Raw genomic sequence first — 20,103 nt, forward strand, 5'->3', positions numbered from 1 at the left:
AGGAAACGAAAACAAAGATCAATAAAACTAAAAGCTGGTTCTCGGAGGAGATAAACAAAATTGATGAACCATTAGCCAGACTCATCAAGAAAACAAGAGAGAAGACTCAAATCAATAGAATTAGAAATGAAAAAGGAGAAGTAACAACTGACAATGCAGAAATACAAAGGATCATGAGAGATTACTACAAGCAACTATATGCCAATAAACTGGACAACCTGGAAGAAATGGACAAACTCTTAGAAAAGCATAACCTTCCGAGATTGAACCAGGAAGAAACAGAAAATATAAACAGACCAATCACAAGCACTGAAATTGAGACTGTGATTAAAATCTTCCAACAAACAAAAGCCCAGGACCAGATGGCTTCACAGGCGAATTCTATGAAACGTTCAGAGAAGAGCTAACATTCATCCTTCTCAAACTCTTCCAAAATATAGCAGAGGGAGGAACACTCCCAAACTCATTCTACAAGACCATCATAACCCTGATACCAAAACCAGACAAAGATGTTACGAAAAAAGAAAACTACAGGCCAATATCACTGATGAACATAGATGCAAAAATCCTCAACAAAATACTAGCAAACAGAATCCAACAGCACATTAAAAGGATAATACACCATGATCAAGTGAGGTTTATCCCAGGAATGCAAAGATTCTTCAATACATGCAAATAAATCAATGTGATACACCATATTAACAAACTGAAGGATAAAAACTATGTGATCATCTCAACAGACGCAGAAAAAGCTTTCAACAAAATTCAAAACCCACTTATTATAAAAACTCTCCAGAAAGCAGGCATAGAGGGAACTTACCTGAACATAATAAAGGCCATATATGTCAAACCCACAGCCAACATCGTTCTCAATGGTGAAAAACTGAAACCATTTCCACCAAGATCAGGAACAAGACAAGGTTGCCCACTCTCACCACTATTATTCAACATAGTTTTGGAAGTTTTAGCCACAGCAATCAGAGACGAAAAAGAAATAAAAGGAATCCAAATTGGAAAAGAAGTAAAACTGTCACTGTTTGCAGATGACATGATACTACACACACAGAATCCTAAGATGCTACCAGAAAACTACTAGAGCTAATCAATGAATTTGGTATAGTAGCAGGATACAAAATTAATGCACAGTAATCTCTTGCATTCCTGTACACTAATGATGACAAATCTGAAAGAGCAATTAAGGAAACACTCCCATTTACTACTGCAACAAAAAGAATAAAATACCTAGGAATAAACCTACCTAAGGAGGTAAAAGACCTGTATTCAGAAAACTATAAGACACTGATGAAACAAATTAAAGATGATACCAACAGATGGAGAGATATACCATGTTCCTGACTGGAAGAATCAACATTGTGAAAATGACTATACTACCCAAAGCAATCTACAGATTCAATGCAATCCCTATCAAACTACCAATGGCATTTTTCACAGAACTAAAACAAAAAATTTCACAATCTGTATGAAAATACAAAAGACCCCGAATAGCCAAAGTAATCTTGAGAAAGAAAACGGAGCTGGAGAAATAAGGCTCCCTTGACTTCAGACTATACTACAAAGTTACAGTAATCAAGACAGTATGGTACTGGCACAAAAACAGAAATATAGATCAATGGAACAGGATAGAAACCCCAGAGATAAACCCAAACACATATGGTCATCCTATCTTTGATAAAGAAGGCAAGAATATGCAATGGAGAAAAGACAGCCGCTTCAATAAGTGGTGCTGGGAAAACTGGACAGCTACATGTAAAAGAATGAAATTAGAACACTCCCTAACACCATACACAAAAATAAACTCAAAATGGATTAAAGACCTAAATGTAAGGCCAGACACTATAAAAGTCTTAGAGGAAAACATAGGCAGAACACTCTATGGCATAAATCACAGCAAGATCCTTTTTGACCCTCCTCCTAGAGAAATGGAAATAAAAACAAAAGTAAATATATGGGACCTAATGAAACTTCAAAGCTTTTGCACAGCAAAGGAAACCACAGACAGGATGAAAAGACAACCCTCAGAATGGGAGAAAATATTAGCAAATGAAGCAACTGACAAAGGATTAATCTCCAAAATTTACAAGCAGCTCATGCAGCTCAATATCAAAAAACCAAACCCAATCTAAAAATGGGCAGAAGACCTAAATAGACATTTCTCCAAAGAAGATATACAGATTGCCAACAAACACATGAAAAGATGCTCAATATCACTAATCATTAGAGAAATGCAAGTCAAAACTACAGTGAAGTATCACCTCACACAAGTCAGAATGGCCATCATCAAAAAATCTACAAATAATAAATGCTGGAGAGGGTGTGGAGAAAAGGGAACCGTCTTGCACTGTTGATGGGAATGTAAACTGACACAGCCACTATGGAGAACAGTATGGAGGTTCCTTAAAAAACTAAAAATAGAACTACCATACGATCCAGCAATCCCACTACTGGGCATATACCCTGAGAAAAGCATAATTCAGAAAGTGTCATGAAGCACAATGTTCGTTGCAGCTCTATTTACAATAGCCAGGACATGGAAGTAACCTAAGTGTCCATCAACAGATGAATGGATAAAGAAGATGTGGCACATATATACAATGGCACATATATACAATGGAATATTACTCAGCCATAAAAAGAAACGAAACTGAGTTATTCATAGTGAGGTGGATGAACCTAGGGCCTGTCGTACAGAGTGAAGTAAGTCAGAAAGAGAAAAACAAATACTGTATGCTAACACATACATATGGAATCTAAAAAAAAGGTTATGAAGAACCTCGGGGCAGGACAGAAATAAAGATGCAGATGTAGAGAATGGACTTGAGGACATGGGGAGGGGGAAGGGTAAGGTGGGATAAAGTGAGAAAGTGGCATCGACTAATATATACTACCAAATGTAAAACAGATAGCTAGTGAGAAGCAGCCGCATAGCAGAGGGAGATCAGCTCAGTGCTTTGTGACCACCTAGAGGGGTGGGATAGGGAGGGTGGGAGGGAGACGCAAGAGGGAGGAGATATGGGGATACATGTATATGTATAACTGATTCTCTTTGTTATAAAGCAGAAACTAACACACCATTGTAAAGCAATTATACTCCAATAAAGACGTTTAAAAATAAAAAGTCATGCACAACAATGTTCATTGCAGCATTATTTACAATAGCCAGGATATGGAATCAACCTAAGTGTCCATCAAAAGATCAATGGATAAAGAAGATGTGGCACATATATACAATGGAATATTACTCTGCCATAAAGAGAAACGAAATTGAGTTATTTGTAGTGAGGTGGATGGACCTAGAGTCTGTCATAGAGTGACGTTAAGTCAGAAAGAGCAAACCAAATACCATATGCTAACAGATATATATAGAATCTAAAATTTTAAAAAAATGGTTCTGAAGAACCTAGGGGCGGGACAGGAATAAAGACACAGACGTAGAGAATGGACTTGAGAACACAGGAAGGGGGAAGGGTAAGCTGAGACAAAATGAGAGAGTGGCACTGACATATATACACTACCAAATGTAAAACAGATAGCTAGTGAGAAGTAGCTGCATAGCACAGGGAGATCAGCTCGGTGCTTTGTGACTACCTAGAGTGATGGGATAGGGAGGGTAGGAGGGAGATGCAAGAGGGAGGGGATATGGGGATATATGTATATGTATAGCTGATTCACTTTGTTATACAGCAGTAACTAACAGAACAATGTAAAGCAATTATACTCCAATAAAGATGTTAAAAATATATAAGATAAATCCATTTTTTAAATTATTTTATTTAGTTTTGGCTCTGTCAGGTCTTAGTTGCGGCACGCTGGATCTTCGTTGAGGTACGTGGGATCTTCCGTTGTGAGGTGTGGGCGTCCCTCTAGTTGTGGCGTGCGGTTTTCTCTTCTCTAGTTGTGGCGCATGGGTTTTTCTCTCTAGTTGTGGCCCGCGGGTTTTCTCCCTCTAGTTGTGGGGGGCAGGCTCTGTAGTTGCGGCACATGGGCTCCAGAGCGTGTGGGCTCTGTAGTTTGCGGCACGCGGGCTCTCTAGTTGAGGCGCGTGAGCTCAGTAGTTGTGGCGTGTGGGCTTAGTTGCCCTGTGGCATGTGGGATCTTAGTTCCCTGACCAGGGATCAAATCCACACCCCCTGCATTGTAAGGTGGATTTTTTTTTTTTTTTTTTTTTTTTTGCGGTACGCAGGCCTCTCACTTTTGCGGCCTCTCCTGTTGCGTAGCACAGGCTCCGGACTCACAGGCTCAGCAGCCATGGCTCACGGGCATAGCTGCTCCGCGGCATGTGGGATCTTCCCGGACTGGGGCACGAACCCGGGTCCCCTGCATCGGCAGGCGGACTCTCAACTACTGCGCCACCAGGGAAGCCCTAAGGTGGATTCTTTACCATTGGATCATCAGGGAAGTCCCAAACACATGTTATTGATACAAAGAAAAGAAAAATGGTACTATAACTGTGTTGAGAGAAATGGTGGTAATAGAGGATATTAATAGCTTTCACTTACTTGTTCTTCCTTCTTGCATTCATTAAGTCAACAAGGTAGAAAACCTGAGGTCCCTCAGAAAAAAGAGCCAATGGTTCAGAAAGTTACTGAGGCATTTAAAAAGAAATAGAGGGAATTCCCTGGCGGTCCAGTGGTTAGGACTTGGCACTTTCACTGCCGGGGCCCAGGTTCAATACCTGGTCGGGGAACTAAGATCCCACAAGCCGCACAGCACAGCCAAAAAAAATTATATAAAAATAAACAAAAATAAAAATAAATAGGTATGTATGTATTCTTGAAAGCCCATTGCCTCCCTGCACTCTTATTACTTTGTGTCTTTTTGCTTTTTCCTCTCTTAGTACAGTATATATAACTGAACTGTCAGAACAAGGGAAAGGCAGTACCAGGCTACTGCTGGCAGTGACAAAAACAACCCTAGTCCCTTCTAGATCACATTCTACAAAGTATATCAAATCCTAATATTAAAATGCAAAATTCAACATTTTCAAGGAGAAAGTTTTTATTTCAGAATAAATCTATTCTGTTAATTAGTCTCACTGACATAAATGTTGTATATTACACTATAGAATAACCATATTAAAATATTTTTTCCTCACAATCCTGAAATATTAAGAAATATATCATTAAAAATAAAAATTGAAAGAAATCTGAATTAATCCAAATGCTTTATTTTAAACTGATTAAATTATTATAATATTAGCAACATATTTTAAAGAGAAATGGTAATTTTTGATTTCCCATAGTAACAGTGTTATATTGGCAAATGAGGTGAATACAGCAGATAATAGTTAATAAAGTAAATAAAACAAATGAATAACTAAAGAAAAAGAGATTTTTATAAGAGGAGATCCAGAAGTCAAATTAGGATGATAGATAGATAAGTAGATAGATAGATAGATAAATCACCAGGATGGAATTATTATTAAAAAGATGAAAATTATGTCTTTTTCTGGAAAATAATGATTGGTTAAAAAGAGAGTGAAGAAATGGTTCGTACAAAGCCTGGAGAAAGAATGAGAAAAATAATTTGTCAGTGTATCACCAGCGTTATCTATAGACAAAGCTCCCTGATGAGCAATCCCAGTATTCTAATTTACCCTCCAGTAGAATCAGGAGAATGCTATCAGTTTTCAGTCCATCGTCATATGCAAAGTCATCACAGGTTGATGGTACTGTCAATTAAGATCATCTAACCAGTTGTCTTGCTCACCAATCAATCTCCAATTTTAACTTAGCTTTTCATAGTAGATTTCTTTCTCCCCACTGCAGGGGAAAAAAATCTACTGATCAGATGGTGTAAGTACTACAATCCACTTAGCAATATTTCTTTCTGTAAACAGTAATTTGGCATTCTTTATTAGTGTTAATTAGTGTTAGTCATCTCTATGGACCAATAAAGCCAAGGTCCATACTCGGGCCCTGTGAAGCCTCAACTAAACACTCTCACCCATAACAGCTCTATCTCATATCTCTAACTGAACAAATACCAACACTTCCATAGAAACCTCTGTAAAATACCATAAGATTGCTGTAAGAATTAAATGATATAATGTAGGTAAATGTTTTAGTAGAGTCTAAAATTCTTCAATATAATAGTGTTATTTTATTACAGTTCTAAGATTATAGACCTATAAAGTACACAGTACAAATTTCCCTTTTCTCCTTCCCAAGAATTCCTCCTGTATTCTTGATTTTGGTTATTCTTACCACCATTTAACCAGCCACCCAAGTCAGAAACTTGGGAATCATTCTAGACCCTTTCCTCCCTTCTTACTCCTGTGTTCAATTTGTTCTCTTGGTTTTCCCTTTTAAAACTAAACTATTCTTTCCCAGGGGCCCCAATATTCTTTATATAGGCTTTCATTACCTTTCCTCTGAACATCTGTAACAGCCCCCTTCCTAATCTATCCTCTATACCCCTTCCACACAAATCTAATCATTTCACAATTTTCACAAATTCAAAATTATCAGCACTCAAATTAAAAAGGCTTCCTTTAGGGCTTCCCTGGTGGCGCAGTGGCTGAGAGTCCGCCTGCTGATGCAGGGGACCTGGGTTTGTGCCCCGGTTCAGGAAGATCCCCCATGCCGCGGAGCGGCTGGGCCCATGAGCCATGGCCGCTGAGCCTGCGCGTCCGGAGCTTGTGCTCCGCAACGGGAGAGGCCACAACAGTGAGAGGCCCGCGTAAAAAAAAAAAAAAAAAAAAAAAAGGCTTCCTTTAAAATAACTAAATCTTTTTAAGATATGATTGGTCTCGATAAAATTTATTCTGATATATACTTTTTGTTCTAATATACTTTTAAAAGAATATGAGACTAAACTTACTATTTTGTTGATAACTGAATTATAACAAAATCAACTCCTGATTAAATGGTTTAAGTTGTGATAAAATATTGCAGATAGCCCCAAATCAAAATTAATGTAAAAGTCAATGGTCAACTAGCCAGGAGTGGGTAAATTTTTGTTTTTGCTGTTTCTAAATAAACTTTTTATTTCAGAACCACTGTAGAGTTACAGAGAATTGTGAAGATACTGCAGAGAGTTCCTCACCTCTACTGTTAATATTGTACATTAGTATGGTACATTTGTTAATTAATGAACCAGCACTGACTGCTATTAACTACTTCATTCCAACTTCCTTAGTTTTATTTCATGTTCTTTTTCTGCCCCAGAATACCACATTACATTTAGTTGTCATGGCTCCTTAGGCTCCCCTCGGCTGTGACAGTTTCTTAGACTTTCCTTGTTTTTGATGATGTTGACAATGTTGAGGAGTACTAATCAGTTATTTTGTAGACTGTCCCTCAGTTGGAATTTGTCTGGTGTTTTCCCATGATTACACTGGGGTTATGAGTTTTGAAGAAGAAGGTCTCAAAGGTAGTGCCTCTTCATCACGTCACATCAAGGGTACACACTATAAACATGACTTATCACTGTCGATGTTAACCTTGATCATCTGGCTGAGGTAGTGTTTGTGAGGTTTCTCCATCACAGAATTACTCTTTTTCCCCTTTTCTATACTATAGAACACTAAAATATACCACATACTCTTTGGAAAGAAGTCACTATGCGCAGCCTAAACTTGAGTGGAAAGTTATGCTCCACTTCCTTGAAGGTGGAATATCCACATAAATTATTTAGAATTCTTCTACACTGGAGATTTGAGGTAGATTAATTTTAACAGAGACCTATAACCCTCTCATCTTAATTAGAAAGTTGCTAATTAATGTTCATTCCTGATCTTCCCCCCACAAAAAGCAAACAAACACAAACAAATAATATGATGCCTCAAGAAAAAAGCCAATCTTTGGGCCTAGCCTGCAAGATGAGTTAAGAAAAAAACAGAATAGCCCCTGGTCCCCTCACCCTCATGTCCAGAGCAGCTCTGAGGGGTCTGTCTCCTTTCTTCTCATGGGGTAGACAATCTGAGGAACCCACAATATAACCAAAGGTCAGCTGTTCCCCACAGAACCTTAGTTAATTAAGAGGATTCTGTTGTTAGGTTGCAAGAACTGAGGCCCATAGAGTTGCCGGGATAAGGGTGTTACAGCTCAATAAATCAATAATTATACTAAGCCAATAGACTCTCACTTGTGGAGCACAGTATGAGATTTGAAGATACTTTCCCTAACGTTCAAACACTCTTCTTTATTTCTCAGTCTGGTTGTTTTCCAAAGGTTAAGGACATGGATAATTTAAGGATAAGATCTTACTACCAGTTAAGCAGGCATTTGTGAATACTGCCAAAGAAGCATTAAGTTCCGGAACAACTAATAGTGGTGCCTAGCATAATCCCTGGCACATGGTAATACTCAAACGTTTGCTGAATGATGAACAAATGAGTTCTAAGAAGCAGAGGGGACAAGCAGCTGTCTGCATGGTATGTAACAGTCAAATGGCGCTGGGTCCATTTTTAGGACCTGCCATGCTTTGCAATCTTTCTTCAGAGATGGGCAACATTTTTCCAAATAAACCACAGTAGCTAAACTGAGGAGGCCTTACATATTAGTATTACTTAATGTAAAAAGACATTAGAACGGCACAACAGCACATATTAGGTGTTCAAAAAATGCTTGCTGAGTTAAAGAACAACCCCTCAAATACAGTTTAAGCATGTTAGTCCAGAATCCATAAAGAAACTTAATAAAAAAGTTGATGAATCCCAAGTAGAAGTTCTGTAGGGCATGCTAAAACCATGTTAGAATGTAACGGTCTGAATACATTTTTATTCAATACACACCCCTACCTAAATGGATGGAGACAAGAAGTCTAGGAGGGTATATACCAAAATGCTATCTGTGATCATCACTTTAGTAAATGAGTATGGGTAATTTTTATTTTCTTTCATCTATTTATAGTGATAGACATGACTCAAATGTTTTTTAATTCTTTTTTTTTGGTGTGCTTTAATTTTCTTCCCACAAACTCTTTTTTGACAGACAGTAATTAAAAGGTTCATTAATTTAGCTTAAATTCATTAACTAGGAATTTGGTAATGTAGTAGAATTTAGCTCAAAATGAGAGACATATGCAATGACAATGCAGCCTATGGGAGAGCTGTACAGGTGAGTACTCGATCGTTCCTAAAATAAGACAACCAAAATGATCTCTTCTATGATGTAAGGCAGGGAAGCGTAGTTTACTTATCTCTATATCCGCTTTGTGCACCCAGTGTTAGGTGCTCAAAGTTTAGCTGAATGGAACAAAAGAAGAAACAATCAAATGAACAGCCATCTTTCTGAGCAAGAATGCTCACCATGCTACATTTTTGGTTTATGTTCCAGTCCCCAAGAGTCCATTCCCTAACTACTTGCATTTTCAGAAACCAGAGCAACAGCAGGCACAGTGGTGAAGATCTCAGTCTGAAGCCAAACTACCTGGGCTCACATTCTGGCACCAGCAAACTGAAGAGCTAATGACTTGAGCAGGTTACTTACCTTCTGTGCCTCAGTTTCCTCATCTATAAAATGTGAGAAGAATCACAAATCCTATTTCATAGGATCGTTATGAAAATTTTAAAGGGCTTAGAAGAGTACCTGGACCTTCATACACTATATGAGTGTTTGCTTGGAGGGGGGGTACTTTTACTGCTACAAAATGGTCAGCAAATATGGGGTAATTTAGAAACCCGAAAATTAACCTATCTTAACACTCTGAGATGTGTCATCTTATCACAATGTGTCTAAAATTATTTCAATATCTAGAAAAGCTGACTCTTTAAAACTGCCAAATATCTATAGAAGCATTCTTTATGTCACTGTTTTAAAATAGCCATCCAAAAAAATTAAACTGCTATGTTATTAAATGCTAAAGACAAAAAGAATGTCGAGGACAAATTTCCCTTCTAGGAGAATAAGCTCAGAAAACTGATAACCGTTTTTCTTGATTCTTAACTGAATCGATACTTAAGAGACTATATTTGAATTAAGAACAAGGCATAGTTGGTTTCTCTTGGGCATTCTTAGGTTTGTAAGATCTTAAATTGTATCTCCATAGGTTTGTGGAATTTGATGTTATATTTTTTTCTCCTTGGCTAAAAAATAAACTTCAATATTAAAATTTATGGTAAATATGCCATTAAATTTATAGCAAAAGTATTTTTCCTCTGCAACATACACTATGTGGCAAAGTTACATATAGGTTAATGACTATTTAAGTCTGCAGTAAAGTGTGTCATGATCATGCCTACATGCTATTTCAGAAAATAAAAGTGGAATGGCAATGTAGAAGGGAGGAAAAAACCACTTCATATTTGAGCATAAAATAAAATTTAACTAATGCATTTTAATAGTTATATAAGTATATATAGTTTCAATACAGAAGTACACAATTACTCAAAAGCATTCCAGACACTGTTTCTCACCTAAGTACTACAAAACAATTTACTCAAATTGACAATGAATTAAAAGTTTTAAGTAGCATTTCCAAGATTTCATTTACACATTACTCCTTTCTTCCTTAGTGATCTCTCTCCACCCTCAATATATAGGTTCTACTTACCATTTTTACGAATTTGCCATTCAAATATTATTTATTAAATTTAAAAAGAGTGTATAGCAACAATTAGCTCTAAAAGGTAACATTACAAAATCCCTTCAGGCCTTTAGCTGTATAAAATATCATTATCCTGATTTTTTACCAATAAAAAAATCAGGTCATGAAACATATTTTGGCAGCAGAGGGATTTTACTTGTTCCATATCTGTCTAAAGACTGTCTTGCTACTAACCAGGGTAATATTTTTCCTCTTTCTTTTTTTCTCTGCAGTGCATCTAAGTTTAGTGACAGCCGCATCAGGCTTTCCTAGTCTCAGCGCAAGCTCAGTGAAAATCTGGGATGTGTAAGTGGAAACATGAGAGACCGCTTTATTTGGCAGTGCTTTGGGAAAAAAAAAAAGGCAGGACAAATGGCAAGGCAGTGTTTGGACCGCAGGATGAACAATCAATAGGCAGAAAGCAAGATAGAGGCTTCCTCAGCTTCTGGATCGACAATCGACAGCTGAGAGACTATTTTTTGCTATGGTTGACTAAATATGGTCAGGGAAGAGAGAGGCACAAGAGAGTCTGTTTGCCTGGGAGTGCATGTTTCAAATGCTTAGCTGCCTATAAAGCTGTAACAGTTCAGCCTGTGGCCACTGAGGGAAGAATATAAGTTAACCTTTGTAGTGACCATGTGGAAGTCCTGACCTTGCTTGCAGACTTGACCTCGGGATATGACAAGGTAGCTTCAATACAGATCTACCATTTAATCCTGGAAACTAAAACAAACAAACAAAATCTCACAGCAAGAAAGATGCAGAATATTTCCTCAGAAGTCAGAAGACCCCAATGTATTCTGGTGCGCAAAGAAAACAGGGTGAATGTCTACAGTTACTTGGGGGGAGCAAGGTGTGTTTTGGTTTTTGTTGGGTTTTTATGTCTTTTTTAGATTATAAAATTAACCTCCTCTGCAACTTTTTCCCCAATTCTGAAGCATTCCATCTGAGAAATAAGTGAGGTTCATTTTCTTGGCTGTTGTAGCAACCTTCCTCCGTAGCTTAACTTTCTGTCCAGCAGATACAAGGTGCTTATAACTGTGCAATACTAGTAATACGACATTCCAAATCAAATGGCCAACGCTGATTCAATTTTACTGTAGTTTTTTTTCTTTTCCCTTAAGCATAAGGGAAGGGAGAGGGAAAAGATGGCTGACTTATTTTTGTTTGTTCATTTGTTTTTCAAATTTATCTTAAAAGGTGAGGTTCTGTGTTCACTGTTTCTTCCCCCTTACTTCACCCGGCTCATGAAAAGAAGCGCTAATTCAGCAAATAGAGTGAAGAAACAATCAAGATGAGATGGCTGCTGCTGATGTGACTCTCTAGGTCTTTATCTCTCTTCCTGCTGCTAACGCTGCATGACACTAAGCTTACAGGTAACACAGCACCACAGGCCTGTACTTTTAAGGATGCTTATGACTTTCTGCATGCTTACCTATTACTGACTCGATACATGTTTTTATTGTTAGATTAAATTCTATCTGGGCACAGCCTAGTTTCACAGTTCAAGTAGAGAGCTTATGTAGTAATAAAAAGGAACGCTGTTAAATATCATGACAGGTAACTCTTGATCTCAAACTTGTACAAATCCATTCCTGTCATTTACGTTATTAAAGAGTTCGTTTTTATTGTTTCAGATTAAATGGTGGTTTTGCATCCCTAGTAAATCACATCCTGCTTCCAAAGTATACTACCGTTTAAAAACTATTAACTATTTCAAGGTTTAGTCAACCAAGATACTTGGTAGATCACAAAATACTTTTTAATGCCAACTCTAATAGTTGGGCACAAAAATAAATCAGAATGTGCATGGTGAAATTCTAACTCTGCATTGCTGAAACTGCTGTAGTACTGGGCTATCTGCTGCTACATTCTGATTTGCTCTCTCTAAGCTGCACTAGCTTTTTATCACAGGCTGCAGAAATTCTACTTTCTGTGTCTTTTCTTCCCTTCCTTTCTCAAATAGGAAAATTTCTCATGGTTTTCTTTTAAATTAACCTTTTAATACCACAATAATAAAAGGCAACTCACCAATTACAATTTCTTTTCATGCTCAATGATCAAGCTAAAACTCAACTGCTCATAGGCTAATACCTTTCGGCTGTTTTTAAGTGAGACTTTGGACAGTACTGTTCTGGTACTTATCCTTTATATTAAAAAAAAAATCAAAGAATCAAAACAACTCAATTCACCAAAATTAGATATTAATTCATCTATCTAAATTTATATTTAACCCAAAAGGAGCACCAAAGTGCAAAATTCAGGTAAGTAACTAATAAAAAAAAAGGGACAACAAAGACGTTTTCAAATGATCATGAGTTCTTATCTATGACCTTAAAAAAACTAACAAAAGAAATCATCATCTTTAAAAATTCAGTTCATTCACACCCTAAAAAGATCGGGTTTTTCTCCTTGTCTTTTCAACTTTAGAGTTAATATCAGAAGTACTAATTGGCTGTTAAGTTTTTAATAAGACATTTAGTTTGTAAAAAGAATTTGCACCAAATTAATTATTGTCTACTTGTAGGATCTAGAAGCAAACTACAGAATAAGAAGAAATTTCCTCTGAAGACTATGAAGAAACACTAGGCTCATCTTACCAATATCTGAAATATACTCTGTAAATCCCCACTGGTACTATGGATCTCTTGCAGAACCAAACCAGGACAAAGTTCAACAGATAACTGGTCAAAGTTTAAAAGTGTATGTCCACCAAAAACAAGGAACCATGAATGGCACTAATGCCATGCCTCAGGTAAATTTGTTATAAAGTTTAGTCTTTGATAGTCTCTGCAAATGATCTACCATTTCTCTCCATCAGTAAGCTGAATGTTTTACTAACAAATGGGAAAATAAAACATTTCGTGTTTTTACAGCTAACAACTTAGTAATACCTACTCAGAGTACATACTTCTTTATGTACCCATATGAACATACAATGCTATGGAATGTAAAGAAGTATGTATTTTTGGTAGGCAATAAACCGCCAAGAGGGAACTAGAATGCAGCTATGTGAATGACCTTCATATGGTAAATTAACCTAATATCAAAGAGATGACCTTTGGCAATACTAACACCAGAAAAATGTACCTACTACTTACAGATGGAAACTAAATGTTGCTAAGATTTATATTCTGTGAAGAAAAAAAGTTTTACTGAAGTAGATTTAAAATTATCATGAAATTCCTTTTAAATATTTTAAGTTATGCATACATTTTACATTTTTTAAATTAAGTTTCACATGATTAAAATTTGAATACAAAAAAGAGTATTACTAGTACGAAACGATGAGGGATACACATGACCTATTTTCTGTTTCCACAATTTGACATTAATTTAAATTAATATCATATTAGTAGTGTTGACTGATTTAACAAAAGCCAACTTCATTTGCATTTCAACAGCTCTTCTTCATATTTTGATAAATTTATAATTTAATAATATTAGAGGAATTTCTGAAGCAAGTTTTGCTGTTTTAGGTTTTCTTTTTGAAAGCTATAGACATAGTTATGATTTTAAAAGGCTAGCTTTCAAGTAAAATTCTGCTCTCAGAAGAAAAAAAACTGGTCCTTGTCCTTCTCCCTAATCCAGTCTCCACTTTCAATGCTGTGTAAGTACTTAGAATGAATCAAGACATAAGATTTATTCATAAAAAATGACAAAATTCTGGGAAATAGCTGTAAGTCAACAGGGCACATTGGTCACAGACTGCCAAATATTTAAAATAAATTAATTTATTATCTATATTATCCTTGAATTTGCTTTCTCCAAAGAGGGCACATAAAATGAAAACACTATAGTCAAGAAACCAATTTATACAGAAAGAATAACCATCTTTTATTAGTACTATGCAATTATAATTCAATTTTTTATAAATATGATAGACCTACTATTTATAGTATGTTAGATAATTAAAATACTTTTTTGTATTTTATATAAAATTTATTTTGTACTATATTTATATACTAATAAATTATACATGATATAGCTCTTAGCAACAATTTATAAGTAGTACCTACTTTAAGCTACTATAATAGACTTTGAAAAAAGAAATACTAATATTCATATATTCTAATCATTTCTTACTAAAAGTTTTATTTTGACTGGAGTATTCAGACATGTATTACATGTATAACTTTTTTGTGTCACAGTTGAATAGAAATGGCTATAAGGTTATCCAATTTTCTGTTTAATAAGACAACAAGATAATTGTCAAAAGATGATTTTCATTTTATCGGCAGATTATAAAGAATGAGAGAATGACTATTAGATATGGTAGCATATAAATTATTGAATATTTATTGGAAGTTACAAAAATTCATAATTTTAAAATTCCACATTTTCAAAGAAAAAATCAGTTCAAAGCTTAACTCACTCAAGAATAGCCCTTCTTTCTGATCTTCTACAAAGAGAATGGCAAAGCTGCATATTCCATTTGTTAAGTTTAATTACACATGCCCTAAATACCAAAAACTGACAATATATACCTCAAAAATAGAGGTTCCTCTATAAAACTACTCAAAGGGTATTACTACACCCATGTTTTATAATAAACAATTATATTCCTCATTCTATAGGTATAAATGTTTTTAATAATTATTTTAAAACATCCCAGCAACTAAGAATCTCGTTGCTACAATATTAAGAGTATATAATCCCTAGAAAATAAAATTATAGCATCTGTTGTTATTCATTTGAAAAAGTAAAATTATACACTGATTCTAGTGCTTACAAGTTTAACTTAACATACCTAAGAGTATTTTCAATCACTCTAAAATGTCACATCTATCACTTAGATCAGCTGTTCATTTTTAACTGAGTACATATTAAACTCTGGGCATCTGCTGACACTGGTGTAACTCAAACATTTCAACTGTCTCGCTGACAGGGATAACAGATGCTGACATTATCAAATGCTGTACTATTTTTTTTCCACGGCCTCTCCTTGCCCCGATATGGCCAGTATATGAAACTGAACTGCCATCCAAAAGCACACTTGAGCAACTGGATCTGCTAAAAGGCTCCCATATAACTAGTAAAAATAGAAGCCAGTTTTATTACTATCATCAGCACTGAAGTCCACGCAATTTAACACCTGTTTCATTTCTATTAGAATAAATGATGGAAATAATTGTAGTCACATTAATTTCACCCGCAGCATGATACTCATCAACCAACAGATGGAGAATATACTTAATATGAGAATTGTTTGAATATTGCCTGAATTAGTGTTGACCTTCTCCCAGTTTGGTTCAAAACAGATAACTATTTCTTTATATTTCACTGAGAGCACTTATAGGCAAACTATAAATTGCTCAAACTTTTATTTCAAGCAAGTATTTTCAGAAGACATACCTTCCCAATACTGAAATCCCCTTATAACAAAAATTTGTTCTACTGAGTTTTAATGGTAGTTTTAATACTCAAATTCATGATTATTACTAACCACAAGTCAATGTATTATTAAGCTGATAATGAGAAGTAACTAGGCAAGCTGTACCCAAAATGACAGAGAATTCAGTCAAGGAACTAGACCTTTAAAAGGGTTAAATTATTAACCTATGATTAGTAACACTACATAAGCAAAAAGAAAGAAAAATAAGCTATCATGCATGGCAGTTCCTTCCAACACAAGTCTAAGCAATACACCGAATATACGTGTCATCTATTTATAAACCAAAGCGCAGAGGTACTTTCTTAAGGCTACTCATTCCTCCACCCCGTCAGCAACCTGCTGTTAGTCCTTAAGTATAATACTTAAAAAAGCAGCGGCAGGAGAAAAGTATGACTAAGCAGTGCTCTTCCCTAACCTATTTCGCTTACTTATTTGGTTTACTGCCCAAGGATAAATAGATAAAATTACTCTGATACACATCAAGATCTATTTGCTCTTTTACATGGTGTGGGTTTTGAAACAGGTCACTGTCTGAATTTAAGAACTAAGCAAAAGTGTTAAAAATAAAGACGTACATTGATAACTCCTTAATGCACTAAAGATGTGTTAAAGGGTAAAGATTTCTGCACGACTAGAGTAGGAAATAGTAGGAAAAGTGCCTTCAAAACATAAAGTTTTACATTCAATGGCTGAAATACTGATATGAGAACCTCTTAACATCTGTGGAAGGAACATAACCATAATTTTTCAAATAAAGAACATTTTAACTGTTCTGGGTCCCAAACTAGCGGCACTGCAATGCTTTGCTAGAGCTGGTAAAATGGAACCAAATCGCCTCTTCAATGGATTTGGTCCCCTTCAACCAGCTGTAGCTATGCATTGATTACTACAGGACAGCCAGCGTTTTCATTTATCAATATCAATCACATCAACTAATTTCAACTTATTTAAATTACTCAGATTGTGGTTTAAATCAAATAATTTGTTACTGTTAATTCTACTTGGAAGAGTCATAATGGTAAATAATGTTTATAAACAGCTTTATGAAAAATGTGTGGATGACATAAGGCTTTCAAATAAAATTATTTTATTCATTTATGGTCTCTTGGTATTAAATTTCTTATCCTTCAGAAGAGAAATGGTATTGAAATGTAGACTATGCCACACAATTTTAAAAAAACAAAACTTCCTTCAAAGGAAGAAAATATCTGGGAAGGTCACCTGAAACCATAACAGGAATGTCACAGTGTGGGCACGTACATTTTTAAATTAAAGAAAAATGTAACATTATATAAAATAAAACTCCAGAAATGTTGAGTCACTACCTTCCATATGACTAGCATTTAATTTTACTGCTATTTAATAGAACATTGATAGGTAAGGTGGAAAAGGAGATGATGACACTGCAGAGCATCTTATAGACAGACTTAAACAGAAGGTATCTAATTCTTCTGACCCTGAACCAAAAGACTTTAATCCTCAAAAAAGAAACAAAATACTAATAAGCATTGCTACCTTTTTACTTATGTAGATATTTCACCTCTCCAAACATGTTTCCTCAGTTGTAAAATGAGAAGACTTTTTTTTTTTTTCCTAATTCTGAGTTAAAATGGTTTTTTCTGTCTTAAAACATCACTGGTCAGTACCAGGATAGAAAAGCCAATTTTAAGAATACGAAACTTGATATGGAAAAAAAAGAACTCAAAACAACCCAAGTTACAATTACAACCAATATATAACTTGTGTTATCTTCTGATATTCTTTTGTGTCCAATTAAAATCACACTTTATTGGGCAATGTACAGTCAAAACTGCATAAAATGTCTTAAGGAAATAGGAATAAAGAAGTGTGTACCTTTAACTAAAGCACCACTTTGTTGTAGAATGGAAGCTTTTTTTCCTTTCTTTTTTGTGTCACCTGACACCAATTATCTGTTTGGAGGAGTCACTGTTATAAATTTCCAGAGGAATTCTCAAGAATTAAAGAAACAGAAGTAGTATTTTTTTTCCTCCTTGTATAGGCTCAACATTATTAAATATACTATGCCTATTCTCAATAAAGTTAAACAATTCAAAATATTTAAAAGTTACTTCCTAAACACTTTAATTTTCAGTCTATCTTAAACTTTATAACTTAAAAATATTATAACCTAAATTAAATTCCCTCAATAAAATCTCTTTTTGACCATCCTAATTTGAAATAATTGCTTTGTTTCAACTCTTGACCGTTTCTCTACAGAATTTATATTTTAATTGATCATATACTCCTGTGATATCTAACACTGTCCTGGCTGTCAAATTAAGGCTAACATGTATTGAGTCCCCAGTATAGTCAAGGCATTACAGGAGATACACAGATAAATATTTGTGCCCACAATTTTAACAGAAAGAAACATAAAAATGCACATACTAAGCGACAGCACAAAGCAGATTATAAGTGCAACAAAACAAAAACACAGAACAAGGAAGTATAGAGCAAACAGAAAATAACTTCAGTGATGATACATAGGAGCTCTGGAAGAGAGCTGGTTAAGAAAAAGAAGGGATAAGGGCATCTTAGTGAAAGAAAATGCTTAATAAATGAAGGAAGAGAGCAGACAATTTTAGGGAGAGAGAGTAGTATAATGTAGCTGAAGGGCAAGTTGGGCAGAGGGATTTTAATCAGCAGGAGATAAAGTTAGAAAGACAGGCTCATGAAGCACAAGAAGTGAACTTGATATATTAATACATTCTTAGTTAAGTCATTCACTGTCCACGTGTTCCAGTCTTGCCTCACATACAGACCGTAATACACAGAAAATAATATAAAGTGGCTAAGATCAGTGAATCTAAAGTCAAATAGACCTTGCTCAAGTTCCAACTGTTCCACTAGTCGGCTGCATGATCTTGAATAAGTAAATTCATCTCTTTATAAGCCCCATATGCTTCATCTATAAAATGAGGATATTAACACCTGCTTCAAAAAGCTGTTCAAAGGACTGAAATGAGATAATGCATGTATACTACTAGTGGCCAGGCATGTAAATGCTGTCATTATCATCTTTTATTTGAAAGGCAGGGAACATATAATACTACTGTGTCTCCTTTACAGTGCCAACGTATGAAGTGTTCAAATATTTGTAATTTGAAAAAACAAATCAAGATATAACCTAAAACACTGTCATTTATTTCATCCTAGATTATACACCAATTGTTACAGCTACCAATCACAATAAAATCCTTTTGTTCTCTGTGCTCACCCTCTAGTGGTGATCCTAAGAAGCTAAAAAAGAGCAAAAAAAAAGTAAAAGGAAACATGATGTAAAAATGCAATATACATCATGAATAAGAATTCATGGTGTTTATAGTTAATAATACTGCATTGTACATTTGAAAGCTGCTAAGAGAATAGGTCTTAAAAGTCGTCACCACAAGGAAAAAAAATTGGAACTATGCGTGGTGATGGATGTTAACTAGACTTACTGTGGCGATCACTTCACAATATATACAAATATCAAATCGTTATTTTGTAACACCTGATACTAATATAATGTTATATGTCAACTATATCTCATTTTTTTTAAATTTAGGGTAGATTAAATTATGAAAATAAACTTCTAAGTAAATATCTCCCTCAGTCAATATACATGGGCTTGATTCAACTATAAACAGAAGACATCTAATGTAGAATTTTCTAAAATGCTTCTCAAGGTAAAGTTTTTCCAAAAAATTCACTCATAGAAAGTTCTAGGTTAAGCAAAGCTAATAACCATTTTCCTTTTCTGTGAGACTTCACAGATCCTTTATGAATTCTATGACTTCCCAGAAGTCTTTCTCGAGCTTTAACCAGCAAGCACTTTTTTCAGTAGACCACCTATTACTATAACAATGATTGGAGGACCTCTATACTAGAAGTTTATAGGTAATTATATTATTAAAAAGAAATCAGGTAACTTAATAAATGTTATTTAGCCACAAGTTTAAAAAAATAATTACCATGCAAATAAATAACATGGGGCTAGAGGACACCTGAGAATGATCTTGAAGAAACATAAATCTCCAAATGGAATGTATTTTAATTAAATCTTTAGAATATAAGCAAGTATTCCTGATACTTTATATCCATATTTAATATATATTTAAATAGTCATTTCATAATACTTGTATTAGTTTAACCAAAAA

The 20,103-nt window shown here is 35.1% G+C and overlaps 1 protein-coding gene across 1 annotated transcript in view; it reads right to left on the minus strand.

Moving 5' to 3' along the window:
* MIB1 (MIB E3 ubiquitin protein ligase 1) overlaps nt 1-20,103 on the minus strand; it is a 118,462-nt gene that overhangs the window by 31,775 nt on the left and 66,584 nt on the right. The gene's annotated exons all lie outside the window — the stretch shown is intronic.

This window comes from Globicephala melas, chromosome 13, assembly GCF_963455315.2.
Source record: "Globicephala melas chromosome 13, mGloMel1.2, whole genome shotgun sequence".
Lineage (NCBI taxonomy): Eukaryota > Metazoa > Chordata > Mammalia > Artiodactyla > Delphinidae > Globicephala > Globicephala melas.